Raw genomic sequence first — 17,529 nt, forward strand, 5'->3', positions numbered from 1 at the left:
TTTTAAAGCTGGTATAAATAGCTTTGCAAAGTAATTCTAATACTAAATGTCAAGAGCGATAGTGGTTTCATTCTGATTTATCCTTATCTGTTCCTCAGGCAAGTTAATCCTCAACCTGAGATACTGTTTCATAGCTCTATAATTTATGAAATTTTTCATCTAAATTATTTACTTTATGAATGGCTCCAAGGAGTTGCTCAGGGCATAAAGCTGTAATACTCAATAGTGAAGTGCTCAAGAACATCTTTTTGTCTTTTTAAATGAAAAGACCACCACTGTATCTCATGTTGTCATTTCTATAACGCACAGCAGTCTTTTTACCCAGTATTTTTACCCAACCTCTGCACTTGTCTAGAGCTCCTGGGAGCCACAAAACAAGCAAAGAGTCCCTGATCCTTCACAACAGCACAGTGTGAACCCATATTCCTTCGGGGAGCTAAACTGTCATCAGCTCTGTATGGGCTCAAAACCTGATGAACACATGCAACCTGCTCCTCTTCCACTTCAACAAAGCAGCATCCAACATCTCTTCCAGAAATGGCCCCAGGAAACTTCCTCAGGCTTCAGCAATCAAGCCAGAAGGATTCACTGTACAGCAGGAGCCCTAGAAATGCACTAACCAGTGACTGAAGATGGAAGAGGAGCACAACCACTAGCCTAACATGGTGAAAGAGATCTATGAAGAGCTGTGTTTTCAGAGTGTTCCTTGAAAATTCTAGAAATTTCAGCTTCATCGCCAGTTAATATTAACAATATCTATTTAACGTTATCTATTTAATATCTATTAAATAGGGGCAACCTGTGCCAGTGTCTCACCACCCTCACAGGAAAAAATGTCTTCCTTATATCTAATGGAAATCTACCCTCTGTCAGTTTAAAATCATTACCCGTCGTCCTATCCCTACACCCCTGATCAAGAGTCCCTCCCCCCTTTTCCTATAACCCCTTTAAGTACTGGAAGGCTGCTCTAAGGCTGAACACCCCCAACTCTCTCAGCCTGTCCTCACAGGGGAGCTGCTCCAGCCCCACGAGCATCTTCATGGCCTCCTCTGGCCCCGCTCGAGCAGGTCCGTGACCTTCTGATGTTGATGCCCCCAGAGCTGGACACAGCACTGCAGGGGGGTCTCACAAGAGCAGAGCAGAGGGGGAGAATCCCCCCCCTCGCCCTGCTGCCCACACTGCTCTGGATGCAGCCCAGCACACGGTTGGCTTTCTGGGCTGCCAGCACACGTTGCTGCTCACAGTCAGTTTTCCATCCACTGATACCCCCAAGTCCTTCTCCTTGGGGCTGCTCTCCATCCACTCCTCACCCAGCCTGGATTTGTGCTTGGGATTGCCCCGACCCATGGGCAGGACCTTGCTCTTGGCCTTGTTGAACTCCATGAGGTTTGCATGTCCCACCTCTCCAACCTGTCCAGGTCCCTCTGGATGGCACATCCCTTCCCTCTAGCGTGTCACCGCACCACACAGCTCGGTGTCGTTGGTGAACTCGCTGAGGGTGCCTCGATCCCACTGTCCATCTCACTGACAAAGACGTTAAACAGCACTGGTCCCAACACCCACCCCTGAGGACGCCACTCGTCACTGCTCTCCACTTGAATATCAAGCTGCTGACCCCAACTCTTTGAGTGTGACCATCCAGCCTTACCCACCGAGTGGTCTGTCCATCAAATCCATGTCTCTCCAATTTAGAGACAAGGATGTCATGTGGGATAGTGCCAAAAGCTTTGCACAAGTCCAGGTAGATGACGTCAGTTGGTCTTCCCTTATCCACCAACACTGTAACCCTGTTGTAGAAGGCCACCGAATTTGTCAGGCACAATTTTCCCTTAGTGAAGCCATGTTGACTGTCACAAATAACCTCCTTATTTTCCACGTGCCCTAGCATAGTTTCTGGGAAGATCCACTCCATGATCTTGCCGGGCACAGAGGTGAGACTGACTGGCTTGTAGTTCCCCAGTTCTTCCTTTTTTCCCTTTTTAAAAATGGGGGTTATGTTATCCCTTTTTCAGACAGTGGGAACTTCACCAGACTGCTACAACTTCTCAGATACGATGGATAGTGGCTTAGCCACTTCATCTGCCAGTTCCCTCAGGACCCACAGATGCATCCCATCAGGTCCCATGGACTTGTGCACCTTCAAGTCCCTTAGATGGTCTTGAACCTGATCTTCTCCTCCAGTGGGAGGTTCTTCCTTCTCCCAATCCACACCTTTACCTTCTGTGTCTTGGGTGGGGTGGCTGGAGCACTTGCCAGTGCAGACTGAGGAAAAAAAGTCATTGAGTACCTCGACCTTCTTCACATCCAGGTGACCAAGTCTCACTTTTCCTTCCAGAGAGGGCCCACATTTTTCCTCATCTTCCTTTTATCACCAACATACCTGTAAGAGCTCTTCTCATTGCCCTTGACATCCCTGACCAGATTTAATTCTCTCAGGGCTTTGGCCTTCCTAACCTGACTCCTGGCTGCTCGGACAGTTGCTCTGTATTCCTACCAGGCTACCCGTCCTTGCTTCCACCCTCTGTAGGCTTCCTTTTTATGTTTGAGATTGTCCAGGATCTCCTTGTTCATCCATGCAGGCCTCCTGATGGTCTTACCTAACTTCCTCTTTCTCCCTCAGAAGACAAATTTCTCAACTAACAAGTAGCCAAAATTGAAGAGGCTGGAAAGGAATATTAGATAAGCCATTTGATGGACTTGCAAAGAAGTGTTGTTTTTAAGACCTGTTAAAGAATTTTCAGGAGATGAATGTCCCCTGTGAAGAGCTGGCCCTGCAGGCAAACCCGTCTCATTACGTGATATACACTCCTAATAATCCCTTAACTATCCTCCAGTTCCTCCCATTTCTAGCTTTACACAGTCCAACCTCCTGGCTGTACCAGTCAGAGTCCTCCTTCTTTGGATTAATAAATTCTGGCACTCATAGGCCATTATAGCCTAGCTTAGGCACAGTGAGGTTAACACTGAGCTCTTACATTCTCTTCAAATCATGTGCAAAACCTTCCAGAATCCTGAGGTCTCTTCTAGTTTTTGGTAAATCACTACTATTTTGGTGCCAGATCTAAAGCACTTTAATTAAGTGCTTTGTTCCCCATACTGCTACAAGACCTGAACTTTAACTGAGCATGTAGAGCACATAAGGACATTATCATCTTCAGTCATCTGAAACCATCCAATATTGCAAACTCACATCTAACGTGATGCCCACTTTCATAGCACTCCTTCAACATTACCATCTACTAGGCTTCTTTAACCCACTAAGTACACATGTTGTAGATAAACCTTTATTATTTTTCATATATATCTTACAGAAGTTTTGCATTTTTTTCAAAGCAATCTTTTTTTCTCTGTACGTCTTTGAACCTCACATTTTACCTTCATTCTTTTTGTTTGATCTCACAGTTCTTCCCAGTTAAAACTCACCTGTACCACAATGACTACTGTTATTTGAAAAAATATCATTCCCTATATTCCATGCAAACCTGAGAAGTTACCAGGTCTAACTTAAAACTTGGCAGATTTAAGCCATGCACCAACATACACAAAAAAATAATAATACAAAAGTCTTTTTCAATCTCATCAGCTTTTCTAATTTTATGGTAAGATAGCAGGGTACATTCACCCACACTGAATATCAAGGGTTTTTTACAGGAAAAATATCTCCTTGTGAAATATATTTTTCCCGACTGGAGGGCGTGAAGCAAATGAAAAATGTCAGTTTTAGTATTTTGCTATTTAGGTACAGATCTGCACCTTGTACAGTGAGGAGTGACCTACCTTAGATACCGAGTTGGCATAAAAAAACACACTTATTTATAAAATATATACTTGGTGAGTCCAAATGATTGCACAGTAAGTTTTAGAACTGTGTATATTTTGTAGTGCTTGGTATATAAAAGAATAAAAGCCTGTGTCACTTCCCTACCTCTCCATCACCACATTTCTCCACAGGACTGTTCATTTCAAAGGAAACTCATTACACAGAAGGCAGGCACCTTGGCAGCCAAGTGCCTTTCACCATCCCTAACATCTCAGGGCCTTTAGCTGCTTTCTGCAAACCAAGGGAGGAAGGTTTGCTGTACCAGGAGCTCCAAAAATGTGTCTAGAGTTGGGTTAGTTTATGTGTTCTACCTCATTTCTGGCAAATTCATAAGGAAACCAGCAGGCTCACCACTGTAGAGATTTGGAAAACATGTATTTCAGCCAGTTCATGCTATTGTGGGAATTTTAAGAAGCTGGATCTGGGAATGGGAAGAGGCAGGGCAATGGGTTGGGGCTGGTGAGTCCATGACCTCCCACGTGCTGCCACAGGGGGACAGAGGTGGAGCACTGGGACAGAACCATGGACCACTCACTCCTATTCACATTCATCATCACATCTGGCCTCCTGCCACCACCACAGCTGCCTTGTCATTGCCATCAGCCACCAGTACCCAACTGGACATCATTTTTCTTTCTGTGTCTTCTCGCTAGGTATCAGGCGCATCACCTGGTTATCTCTTCTTCCAGAGGATGCCACGCTCCTTAAAACTAGTGCTTACAAGCCACGTTCAACAGCTGCTGGAAACCAGGTGTAACATAAATGAATAAATATTCCATGGCAAAGCTACATTAACTGCTTGCCCCTAAAGTGCTGTTTAGTGGCATGTCAGGCACAGCTGTGTAATCAAAGGATTACAGTGCTGCCATTGCAACACGCCTGCCGCACTCCAGCTCCTCGGTAGCTTTCCTGTCTCCCTCGCAAGTGAAAACCAAATCAAGCAACCGGGACAGAACTGCAATCATGTCTTTCAGCCTGGGAAACACAAATGAAAAGGACGCACGGACAAACAGCCAGTGTGACTATATAACACACTTTCTGTTAGAATCATAGACAACCCTACGTATTTTGAAGGGAATGGGTCAACAATGCTATATGCAATTAGCTGATTTTAGTGAAATTGCAGTATAAGTGGAGATTGGTGTAATTCAGGCTGCTTTGAGATAAGAACTTGTAGAAGCTTACAGATCCCTTCTCCTCGTGTGAATAGCTGTATTTAGACTCCAAATCTGGCACCGCACTTCGTCAGCAAGAAAAACAGTGCACTTCACTAAAACACATAAATAAATAAGAAATACTAATTTGTGGGCGAAAGCAGTGAGAAAAGTGCTCTCTTATTGGAAATCTATCCTGTTTTTCCACTGCACTTTGGATTCTTCCAGTTGAGCAACATAACCCCAGCCAAGGAGTATGGTGGGAATTCAGAGTTATCCCTCACCATGCAGAGTACAGAGGAAAATAGGTGGGTTAAGGGAGGAATTGAAGCCTGAAGACCGCAATTAAGGAGCCTGGTTCAAACCAGGGTACAGCTCCTGCAAACTCTATCAGACACTGGAAACAGGGTGATTCACATCACCCAAGTCTCTGGAATGATTTAACAGCATGTTTCCTTGGAGTTTTTGATTTTGGGATATACACACGTGAAGGATGTAGTAACTGTAAGAGTAATTAAGAGTTAGGAGGGAGAGGGAGCATATTGGCACCTGTTTAAGTGGTGGCTTTCTTCACCTGAATGATGTATCTGTACTGAAAGAGAAATACAGTTAGATGATCTAACTTCCTGAATCAATATGTCATTTAAGCAAGATCTGACCGCTGCTGCTAGCTTATCTCTAGAGAAAGTATATTGGAATGTAATGGTAACACAACGCTGAGTTACGACTTCCTAAAATTTTGCTCCCATGAACATATGAGAAAGCACTCAGACTAGGAAAAGTAGTTAATAACAAGAAGGATTCCCTTCCTAGTCAGCAGAAGAATTTGATAAGAAATCCTTATTGGGGGGTGGAGGGATTGTAGTATCATGGTTAGAAATACCTCATGAACTTTGGAAGAGTTTGCTGTTGTCCACCTAACAACTTGATCATAAATATATACCAATACTTTAAGAGAGACTTTAGTATCGGGACACAGTCTGTCTTTAAAAACATGTGTGACACTGAAGTCACCTGGGCTATCAACATAATCTTTGCCCACTGAAACTCCTGGTTCTCATAGAGTTCCTGCCACAGGTTGCTTAAAATAATGTTAAAATATAAGCAGTATCTTATTGGCATCTCTATGATTTTGCCTACATAATCCCATCCTTGCTAATGCTGCTAGTGGACTACATAACTTCATCCTTCCACTTCAACCACATGAAATAATTCAAATACAAGAGTCTGCTTCAACCTTCTCTTTTATACAGTTTCCAGATACCTACTTTTAGTTTAGCAACAAAGATAAAATCCATTACTGTCTTCCATTGCATTAGTGGAATTAAGTGTTTTGTCATGTAAATCTCCATTGTTTCATCATGTTCCTCTTACAAACCACCAAATAAAACACTCTGAATTTGAGATTAGTCCTCCTATTACAAAATCTGAGCCATAAAACTATTTTGTTATTGATTTCAGAACTGCATGGTGACTGCACTTATAGACACAGGATTTGAGTGCCATTTAAAATAAAAAAGGCCGGGTGGGGGGAAGGTAGTTTCACTACTAAATCGTCATACAAGTAGTTCCCTCTTTTCTGCATTCACATTGATTTTCTTTCTTTTGGCATGTGAAGAGCCAGATGAATCCTTTGACTCCATGCCCAAGAGTGAAATGCTACCAGCAGCAGCAGAGGAGCTCTCAGGGCAAGAGACTTGGGACAACATTTTAATCACTGACAAAAAAAAAGCTTCAGGGCAAATTCCATTTGTATTTACTGTTTATAAGTGAGTGTGTATATATTTATATGTGTGTATGTCTGCCTGTATATAAAATACATATATAAACGTATATAAATAGCATAGATATAAATACCTATGAATAGCTTATATATATGTTGTGACCTCTTATTGATGGAAATTTCCCGTTTTGCCAGAGATCAAGTAGTCCCCAGCTAGTATCAAGCGCAGTGCTGTTCAATTAGGCATTTGTTTACGCAAACAAGCGCATATGATTTTCAGTTAAACCTTAAAAATATTTACTCTTCATGAGCAGTTGCAGCTAACTTTGAGTTTTAATCTGCAATCTGCTCCGCTGACTACTCTGCTTTTTTTAGTCACAAAATACAAAAGGCACGTGTTTGTTCTACAGGAGATGATAATGATCTTTTGTCTGGCTAACAATTCAAGAAGTGAAACCATTCTTATGTCATATGCAAGCAAATCAATATGAAGAGAACTTTAGGCCATAGAAGCATATAATTAAAAAACAAAACAAAACAAATACATTTCCATACCTGAAAGTTTGGTAGGTGTTTAGATGCACCATCCTAGAAATACTACCATCTATTAACCTACAAATCTAGCTGTGCCTGAGAAAGCCAATTCATTGCAGAATACGGCTGTAGTATTACAATGAAGCAGCACGGAAAAAAAAAAAAATCCACAAAACAACAAAAAACCAAACCCGTATATGACACCAAAGTTCAGCTGGTGAATTGTTGCTTAACAGACTCTGACCATAATAACCCGTCACTGAACCTTGACTGCATTCTCAGCAAAAGCATGCTATGAAGCTATTTTTAACAGCCAACAGCTTGCATTTAAGAAATACCCCTCTTCACCTAAAAATATGCATCAGTGAATGGCAACATCCATCCACGGCTTAATTCTAGGCTGGATGCGCTGACGGAATTAAATGAATCTTTCGGAGAAAGCCGCTTTACAAGTGTCTTCTCTCTCAAACCACCGTAAAACCAGCGCAATTAGCCAATGAGCAGTTCTCCGGCGGCAGCAGGGATCTGCCCAACACAGGCAGCCCGGCGAGATGACAGCAAATTGTAATATCTTTGTCATCATTCCGTCCTCCTCGGAGCACTCACCTGCCCAGAGGCACGGTTTAAAAGTGCCCCTGCCCTTTCTCCCGCCGCGAAACACCGGGGGATGCTGCACCCAGTGCCCCAACCCGCACCCCCGGGACCCCCCCGCGGAGGAGGAGAAGGAGGAAGGGGGGGGGGGGGCTCTCCCGACTCCCCCGTTTCCTGGGGAAGCACCGTCAGCTTTCACCGTCAGCTTTCACTCTGGAGTAAGGGGGGGGGGGGGGGCGACCCGGCGGTATCTCCGCACCCCCACCGCGCCCCGGGGGCTCCGCTCCGCCGCGCCGAGCCGCACCGCCCGCCGTGCCGACTGCCCGCCCAACTTCCCGCAAAGTCCCGCAGCCTCTAAACTTGGGGAGCCGCGGCCCGGGGAACCCCCAAATCCCCCCTCCACATCCCCATCCTCATCTCGGCGCACCTACCTCCGCCAGTTCTGCCCCGCTCCGCGCTCGCTCGTCCTCCCGTCCGCGCCCGCCGCCTCCGCCGGCTCTGCCCTGCGGGGGGGGGGGGGGCGGAGGAGGAGGAGGAGGAGGAGGAGGAGGGGGAGGAGGAGGAAGAGGGAGGGAGCAGCCCCGCGCCGCTCCCCAGCCGCGCTGCGCAGCCCGGGGGGCGGTGTGCTGCCGCTCGGCTCGGCCCCGCCGGCTCCGCGGGGGCGGGGGGTCCCCAGCGGCCCCCCCTGGAAAAAACGGGGGGTGGGAGGTGGGATTGGGCAGAGCCGCCCAGCTGCCGGGGGCTCCGCGGGGGATGGGGAGCGGACCCCCCCCACACACACACACCCCAACCCCGGTCCCGGCAGCACCAGGTGCCGTCTGGGCTGGCTGGGCAGGTTTTGGGAAGAGATGGGCCTTTTCCGAGCGAGCCTGGCGGAAATGTCGAGCTGTCCCAAGCGACCGGTGTTTCGGGGGAACCAGCATCCCACATTGCGGTGGGGGCAGTCAGAGGTCAACGCGAGGACACCCACCGCTCTGGGCGCTGCCAAGTCTCCATCACTTGAGCGAGTCCGACTTTCCTGCTGAGTGCCCTGCAGATCCCGCGCGGCGTCCACCGCCCTGGTCCAATTTTGAAATGTCAGCAGCACAAACGTCAGCTGAGAAGCCAAAATCTTCCACTCAGTAAGCGCAAGGTTCATTCTCAGCCAAGAAGATCCTACCATACACACCTAAATATATATCTAAGTAAAAGTCTAGCCTACCAAGTCATCCAGGTGATACACGCACACACCTCCTGCGACGAGGCGGCGTGCGCAGGCTCAGGTGAAGGTTTAAGGCAGCGTTTGCAAAGCTGGTGGTATCAGAAGTTGTTGTGCAGCTGCAGCTGCGCGCAGCTGGCCAAGGTGTGTGTGAGCACACGGGAGGAGGAAAGCTCTTCGTGTTTCCCTCCTAACGCTAAGTGAACCCACTGCTGGGCTGAGATCTGCCTCTTTAATACTCAGCAACGTTATTTCTAAGAAGTTGAGGTGATGAAGCATGAGCTAAATATGAAAGAACAGTAAATACTGTATTTTAGTATTTCCCTTCATGATCAAGTCCATCTTAGGTTATAACTTTCAGAAGCATCTAAAACTTACAAAAATTTGTGGGAATCGGCTTTGCAGTGAAACCATGCGTAACTTAATAGTAAAATGCAAACCAGAAGCCTCCAAATTACACAGCTATGATTGGGAGTCAAACAGTTTAAGGCTTTCAAATGGGTGATTATACACATGTAAGTCCACATCAAAATGACTAAGAGCCTGACTTAAAAATCACACACACACAAGTTCCCTACAGCACAGTGTGTGTACCTGTTCAGGTCACATCTGATTCTCACCCAATTCGTAGCTAAAAAAATCTCACAGAAGAAAATACCTGACTGGGTGAAACCTGTGATTTATAAAGTATTCATGCATATTCAGTGTTTCTGGTCTGGTTTAAATATGCTGCCCTCCAAGGCCTTGTTAGGCCTCCTGCGATGCTCTGTATAGCAATTATGCTTAACCATATTTCTTCATAATTATGCTCCCTTCCTTTTTATGTATTTAAAAAAAAAAAAATCAAAGAAACTGTCATGAAAACAAGATCTTAATTCTCTGGGGAAGTCTCTGTTCACACTATTCCTCACCAACCATCAGCTGGAGTAAGTATCTTGATGGTGGGATCTAGCTGTGGTAGCTCAAACTTCCAGGCACTCCATAAAGGTTGTGTCTACCCATCTCATGGACACTTACAACCTATCTTCAACATTACCTGGTGAGATGGGGAGGAAAATACAAAATTTTATGGCATAATAAATTACTGTCCAGGAACTAATTGTGTTACCATGATCAATGAGAGTCAGAAGAAGAACAGTCAAAATAAATAATCTAAAAAAATCTAAAAACTAAAAGTAGACTTTAATTCTCATTATGCAAGATGTGCAAAAAGGGAGGAAATCAAGAGATTTCAATATGGAAATTATAGGAAAACTATCTCTGACTAGATTGGCTTTCGTAAAATGAAAGCTCCTGACCTCCACCTCTGTAAATATGATTTCTGCTGGTTGCCATGCTTACTCTGCAACATATAAAGGATCATCTCACTTTTAAAACAAGTTTGTACATATTTCTTAGCTCTGAGCAGGCTTATGTGGTAAAAAAGGTGGGAGAGCGCTTAGTTGGAAAGCAGGCACACAACTAGTAGTGCAAGTGTGTGAATTTTAAAGGTGAATTTTTTACGCAGGGCAGTCCTTCCTTACTGCTGCTGACCGTGGTTTGGGGCAGAAATCTGGTGAAGAGGTCCGATGGCTGGGTTTGACAGCAACAGAAACGTGCATTTACAGCCAGATTTAACTCTGGGATAAACAAATCAAACTGTGTCCTCAGAGCACCGCTGTAATGGGATGCTAATCCAGGGAAATGGACTGCTCTTCCTGCGTGTGCCTATTACAGCATCAGCATCTTTCGGTTATTCTCACAGAGGGGTTAGAAATGCAGATGTTTCTGCTCTGTGCTTCCAAACTCAAAAACCAGAGGGAGAAGTTCACTGCCCGCAAGCACCCGGGAGACTTTTGCTTCCCACTTCTGCTGCTTTTGGGAACCCCTTTTCCCATGACCTCCCATCCCCAGGCACTGCTTTCCAAAGCTTTTCTCAAGTGATGTTGCTGCAGGGTACCAGCATAAACTGATACTCTTACGTCAAATTGTAATCTCACCAGAAACGGATGTGGCTTGTGACAGGAAAAGACAAAAACTTCCCCAAAACGTCTCTATCCCCCTTCTGCCATGAGTTGCAAGGAGCAAATGGACATGTCGAGTTCCCTGAGAGAGCTGCCTGAGCGAGCATGTTCAGGATTCCCCCTTTGCCCAGAAAAGCAAAGGGGGAGCTGGAAGCAAATAATTTGCTGGGTGGGGACCTCTAAATTCAGCCGGGGAGTTTCCATGCAGTAAGTCTGAAAAACCACAAGGTGATATATATGTTGTACTTAACGGTTTTAGGACTTACAGTGCTACGCCGCTGAGCCGCTCGGCTGAGCAGAGGCACAGCAAAGCCCAATTTCACGCATTCAATCCTGTTGAATGCGCGGTTGCTTTCTAACACAGGCTGGGGTTAGGATGTGCAACCACAGCACCCCGACACCCCTGGAGACTATTTCGGCTCTTCTTCCAACTCCGGGGCTGGGCTCTGAGCTGTGAGTTGGTGCTGAGAAAATTGCAGAAAGATTTACTATTCTTAGTTGTCTGTTCTCCCATTAAAATATTGGTGTCATTCTTACTGGAATTAATGGAATGTGTATGTTTTAAAGAGATGCATTTTTACTTTTATTTTCCCCATGGTATCCTGGCAACAGACACATTCCTAAAATATAGATCACTAATTTCATATCTTATACATCCTTCAGCTCTTGGTAAGGGGTATATCGACCTTCGAATACTCGGAATGCCTTTTTGCTGTTTTCCCAACTTGGATTGGGAATTATTCTTCTCAGCATGCACATCTCTGGAGTGCATCTGGAAGTTCTTGCTCAGTCTTTAATTGAAGACAGTGCTTTTTTTCCTAGAATAGGCAAAAATTAATATTGAAACATGATTAGATAAATATGTCAGAATTTGGTTTCCCACAAATGGTCTGTTAGATTTTAGTGATGTATGTCGAGAGCCAGTTTCCTTTTGCCTAACGCCATCTTTTTATCCCAAGTCATCTGTCCTTCAGCATCCTAAAGAATTCCTTTTTATTTGTGATATTTATGCCCTCCAAGTACTTGTTGAAGGGTATCATTTCCATCTTAGTCATCATTTAGCCAAGCGATACATATTAGGTTCCTTTAATCTTCACTCATAACTCAGTCTCTTCAGACCCTTAATCATTTTTATTGCTCTTCTATGATTTTCTTCCAATTTGTCAGCATCTCTCTGGCAATGAGGTACCCTGAATTTAATGCCTTGTTTTAGGTGTGATCTCTCCCTGCAGCAACACAAAAGATGTTACCTCCTGCTACTTTTATCTACCACTGAATTAACAATATGCTGGAATCATGAAGTAGCCGGGAATCAATTAAAATAGATTTTAAATGGTTCAGCACTCAGAATTACCATAATGCTTTTGTGGCACTGCATGCAACAAGAAGGCTCGAGGCCGGTTGAAGCCTGCTGCTTTTGAAAATACATGTGTGTGACTTCCAGGGCAGGCAAAGCTTTTAAACCTGCTGCATGCACAGCTCTGTGATTCTCTGAAGGAATATGAATGAGGAGTTATGATTTAGAAGACAAATGGAGATGGGTTCAAATTGGCACCAGAAATAGATCTCATGTGCTGATTGCCTGAGGGTTTCGTGCTGTTCCTCCTATAACTCTTAGATATGTGACACCAACCAAGGGCTCATCACAGCGATGGTAAAACTAGGCGAGCCAGCAGCCAAGGAGCTTGACATTAGGTTGGTTCAGGCTCTTATTTAAATTGTTTGCTTTAATGCAAAAAAAAAGTTCTTTAGAAATCTGTAAGACATCATGAGCTTTGATTAAAGAAGAGCTTGAGATATTCCCATTTAGCGGACTAAATGGGAAAGATGCTCTAAGACCTCTCAGATCTCTGCTAAAATGATCAGGTGACTTCTTTGTCACCATTGCATGTGGTTCCTGATTAGAGGCACACATCGCTGCCACTGAAGTCAACAAGAGCTCTGCTTCTGGCTTCTCCTTTCCCATATGAACGACCCTGTTCTTTCGTATTGCTCTTGTTAATAAGGAGGGAAGAGTATTACTCTTGGAGGCGTTTAGCTTCTGTTACAGAATAATCTTTTCCCCTTTGTGCCATATATTTAAACTGTCACTCTCCAGATCTATTATGTATGTTAATATATTTTGTCTCTGAGCCACTGGTACGGAATTGTAGGTCACTGGGCCCTTTCGTCTGCACTCCCATGCCCAGAGTTTTTACTTTCATGTCATTTATTACTGCTCCTCCAGCTCCTGAATTCAAAATGAAGCATTTAAAATTTGATCAGGGATGTGTTCTAATGAGTGTTTGGATTATATGTGTGCCTTATTTCCTTAACTAATTTTTACCGTTCTATGTACCTCAAGAAAAATCAGAATAACTACATTTTATAAGCTCTTTTCCCTGCATACTCTAGTCTGTCCTCTTTCCCATCTGTTGCTCCTCATTCATGACTAAACCTGAAGTTCTTTGCAAACCCTAGCCTTCAGCAGGGGCTTCAGAGTTGACAAAACCAGTCTGTGACATGAAGCAAATACACATACAATACATGTGCATGGATGTGCCTGCACATATGAATCTTTCCTTAAGAATTATTTACATTCTGGATAAACACCTCATATTGCTGGACAAAAAAATTACTGTTTCTTTAAGCCATAATATATAAATATTTCAAGTACCAAGGCTGATTTGTTAATGTTGGGATGAGTGCTCACCATATGGACTTGCCATTTGTTGCAATAGAAATCCCTGTATGAGGAGCGAACCCTGCACCTGTACCAGAGGGGATCCAAGGGGGACATGGGCATCTGTCACACCTGATGAGAAGTCGCTACCTGGCCAGTATTAGGGCAGGGAGGGCCAAAATCTGGAGCCCAGCTATGAAGTCCTATCTGCCATGCTTTTGCATGCTCCATTTTAGCCCAGATGGTGCCTGATTCAGGGACCAGCATGGTCAGCAGCTGTTCCCGTAGGTATGAAGTCACCGATGAGGTCAATGCATGAGGTCAGCCTGCTTTTCAAAGAAGAGGGTTTACTTGTGCAGAGATGGCCCATGCCATACTTCTTTCCTTCAGGACCAGAGGATGAGCCCTGACCCTGTGCAGCTGCAAAAGATGAATTTCCAAGCATGCTTATGCTAGATTAGCCTTCATTTTAGATATACAAATAAAGTCATTTAACTTGCTAGATGTTATATGAAAAATATCAAGATAGATCAACTGTCTTTACCTTCAAAGTTATGAAAACCATTATTACAAAGATAAATCACATACCTCCTTGCTGACATAATGACAAACGTTTTCTCCAAGTGTTATTCTTTCTGTTAATTTCAGAGAAGTGAATATTCCTTTCTTCTGCCTTTTTTTTTTTTTTTTTTGCTAACTCGGGCTCCATTACAAAGTAATTTCAGTTTGCAATCATTCTTCCAGTACACCTGCAATGATAGAACTGATAAACACTTTCTTATATTATAATTTTTAATGACTACCACAGTTGCAACAGAATTTTGGCTTTAGGAAGAATACCAGATATGGCAGAAAACCGAGAGATAAAATTCAGTCTCCATCATACAAGCTAAAGAAATAACATGGGAAGGATGAATTTCATACATATATTATCTATTCTTAATGCATATTTTTTCTGATAAGTTTCTACTCACATAGTTAAAACACTGCCATACTTGAATCTGTAAGGAATGTTAGCTTCTCCTCATGCTGGTTACTTCCTCTCTCCTGGTGCCTAAAAGCTGAAACATAACAGCAGAGCTTCTGCACACTGGTAATATCTTGCTGAATCAGGCAGTTTGGTGCAAAGCCAATTCCTGTGACTCCTGTGGTCTCGCATGAGAAATTACTTTTGTTGAATAAACGTTGACCATTTAATATACGGTGCTCATGACTCACCATATATTCCAAGAGCACTTTGAGATATTTCGATACTGTCTCTGTATTTTTACAACCTAAACATATTCCCTGAAGATTTATTCAGCTTTGCATTCTTTTTCTCATACACATTTCCAGGGGTTTTATGGGGAAGCAAAGAGGGAGCCTAACCATTGCAGGCAGCTCACTTAATTTAGCACAGTCCTGTCCTTTCCAGTTCACCCACCTGCAAAATGGGAATAATAATAAGCACTTAAGGGAGAGTATTCACATGTCTAGCTTGAGACCTCTAACATTAGACTCTCCAGAGGCTCAGCAGAGAGAAATAGCTTTAATTCAGATGCTTTGAATGGGCTTCTAATGGAGCCTGCTTCTCTCTGCTGGCAGTAAGGGAGACCAAGTTCTCAGCTCAAGCACCCCTGCATCAGGCATTTCAGTTACATGCCAAAAGTCAGACACTGTGAGCATCCTCTTTCATACCTCATCCTGCAACCATTTCCATGCTCAGCTTTCCGCTGTGGAGAAATATCCACATATACAAGTGGAGTGGGTTGCAGGAGGAAGACCACGCATACACCCAGTGATCAGTGAGGGTGAATGAATTAGTATTTCAACAGCACTTTACATGTATTAAGCTCAGTGAAAGTGCTATTAATTATCAATATGGTCAGTCATTATTATTCATTAGTGGTTAGAGCAAACTATCGAGACTCAAGATCTTTGCGTTTCAGTCTCAGGACTGCAACTGTGTGATATTGAGCAAGTCCCTTTGCTTCTCTTGTTCTCATTTTTCCTGTCATTAGGATATCTGCCTCATTCTTAAGTGTGATGTGAACCTTAATTAGGCTTGAAAAGAGCTTTGGGAACTTCTGGTGAAAAGTGAAATATTAATGTCAAGCATTACTATACAGCAGATGAGACAGAGAGATAGTCTCATCTCTATTCAAAGAGCTCGGACTGGTGCCATAGAGCACTTCAATGGCTTGTGAATTCTACCCAGAAATACTGAAGGACAGAGAAGCACACCGAGCCAGTTCTCCTCAAAGCGAGAGCCAAGAAGCACCACTGGGGAGTTCAGATTTGGAAAACCCAACTCTGCTGCTTTTCTTCTGGTTGCACAGGCAAACTGCCCATTGGTATACATGAATGGATATTTAGGCATCTAAATATCCACTTCTGAACACAAAAATACAATTTGTGAGTGTGTTTCACATAGAAAGACTGGCACAGAAATCAACCTTTATTTCAGAAAATCTCTTTGGTGTTTAGTCTTTGTGTTGATTATATGAATTAGATCCCTAATACAAATGAGCCTCATGTCCCAGAAACTAATGTGCTTTGCTCAAGAACCAGGACTTTTTGCATTTCATCATCATTCTGTTCGTTAATGATTTGGCTTTCCTGGCAATGATGAGAAACGTTTATTTCCCTGGAGTATTTCTGGATGGTAAAATTATCGTGCTAGTTGTGGGCAGTTGATGCTGCATTAACCAAGGTTATATTGCCATATTTAATCACACTGTTTGGAAACGCAGCCACCTTCCTTCACACCTCAAGTTGCCATGATACCCCTTGACCATTATTAATTCATTGAATTCACTTTTATGCTTAAGACAGTGGCTGCCAGCTTCTGACTGCTTGAAATTATAATAGCAAGACAAAATGAAAACATGACAGCGACATAAACACTACTGAGAGGTCTTAGTCTGCATTTTAAGGACTGTTGTAAATCAGAGTGGTGGAGAAAGACAGATTAGCAATGCCAACGTGGAGAGGTGAATGTGCATGCCGGAATCTGCATACTCCTGTAAAATGCATCTATGATTCATTTATACCCAATGCTAGTAACACTGTCATAATAGTGTGGAAAAAAAATGCTATGTTGATAGTGAGGTCAGGCTCTTGCACAGTTCCTTAAGCTCTTCAGAGGTCATTGACTGAGTTAGTACAGGTTCTCACAGTGATAAAGCCACATTTTCTTATTTACATCTACCACCCTCTTTAAATCTACCAGTCAGGAACAGAGAAATACATTATTCTAGGCTATTATGTACAATAAATTCTTCTTCATTATGAATGTCTCATAACTTCTGTCTCCAGGTGTTTGCTGATACTCTCCATCCCATTGTAAAAACCGGAAACCTTCCCCAAACTGGAAAGCCAAACCCAAATACCTGAGATGAGTTAAGTTATATATCCACGCATGCATACTTTTTGTGGAGACGTTATTATGTTTTGGATAATGTAGCAGCATCAGCTAACGCAGATTCTCAGTGACTTTGACCACACGTTTCCCTCCACCAAAAGATTGCACTCAAGAAAGATACGTTAATGCAATGTCAGGCTTGAGATCTGCCATCTGCTAAACCTTAAATTCACTATCAGAACCAATGCTTGGCTGCTCTGCAGTTGCCATCTGTAGTTTTTTACATTATTGTTTATTCTGTTAAATTTGTGTCTTAGTGTGTAAAAACGTCCTCAAACTATAAAAGCAAATGAACAATGTGACAGGCTTCAGCGCAGTAAAGACAATAACTTTATCAGATTTTGTAGACTTAAAAATATCAAGGCTTAACCTTACATAAACCCTTGGTTTTGAAATTTAAAATCTCTATGCTTAGTATTCAAAATCTTGCAATACCCTTAT

At 43.4% G+C, this 17,529-nt stretch overlaps 1 protein-coding gene across 2 annotated transcripts in view; it reads right to left on the bottom strand.

Moving 5' to 3' along the window:
- CHST15 (carbohydrate sulfotransferase 15) overlaps nucleotides 1-8,838 on the bottom strand; it is a 54,292-nt gene extending 45,454 nt beyond the window's left edge. The window contains exon 1 of one of the 2 annotated variants that reach the window (XM_074831482.1): nucleotides 8,793-8,838. The gene's annotated coding sequence lies outside the window, so the exon portion shown is untranslated. Of the gene's footprint in view, nucleotides 1-8,253; nucleotides 8,331-8,792 lie in introns of those variants that run through there. The other variant, XM_074831480.1, reaches the window with a different exon arrangement.
- Nucleotides 8,839-17,529: the final 8,691 nt, after the last annotated feature.

This window comes from Strix aluco, chromosome 7 (assembly GCF_031877795.1).
Source record: "Strix aluco isolate bStrAlu1 chromosome 7, bStrAlu1.hap1, whole genome shotgun sequence".
Classification (NCBI taxonomy): domain Eukaryota; kingdom Metazoa; phylum Chordata; class Aves; order Strigiformes; family Strigidae; genus Strix; species Strix aluco.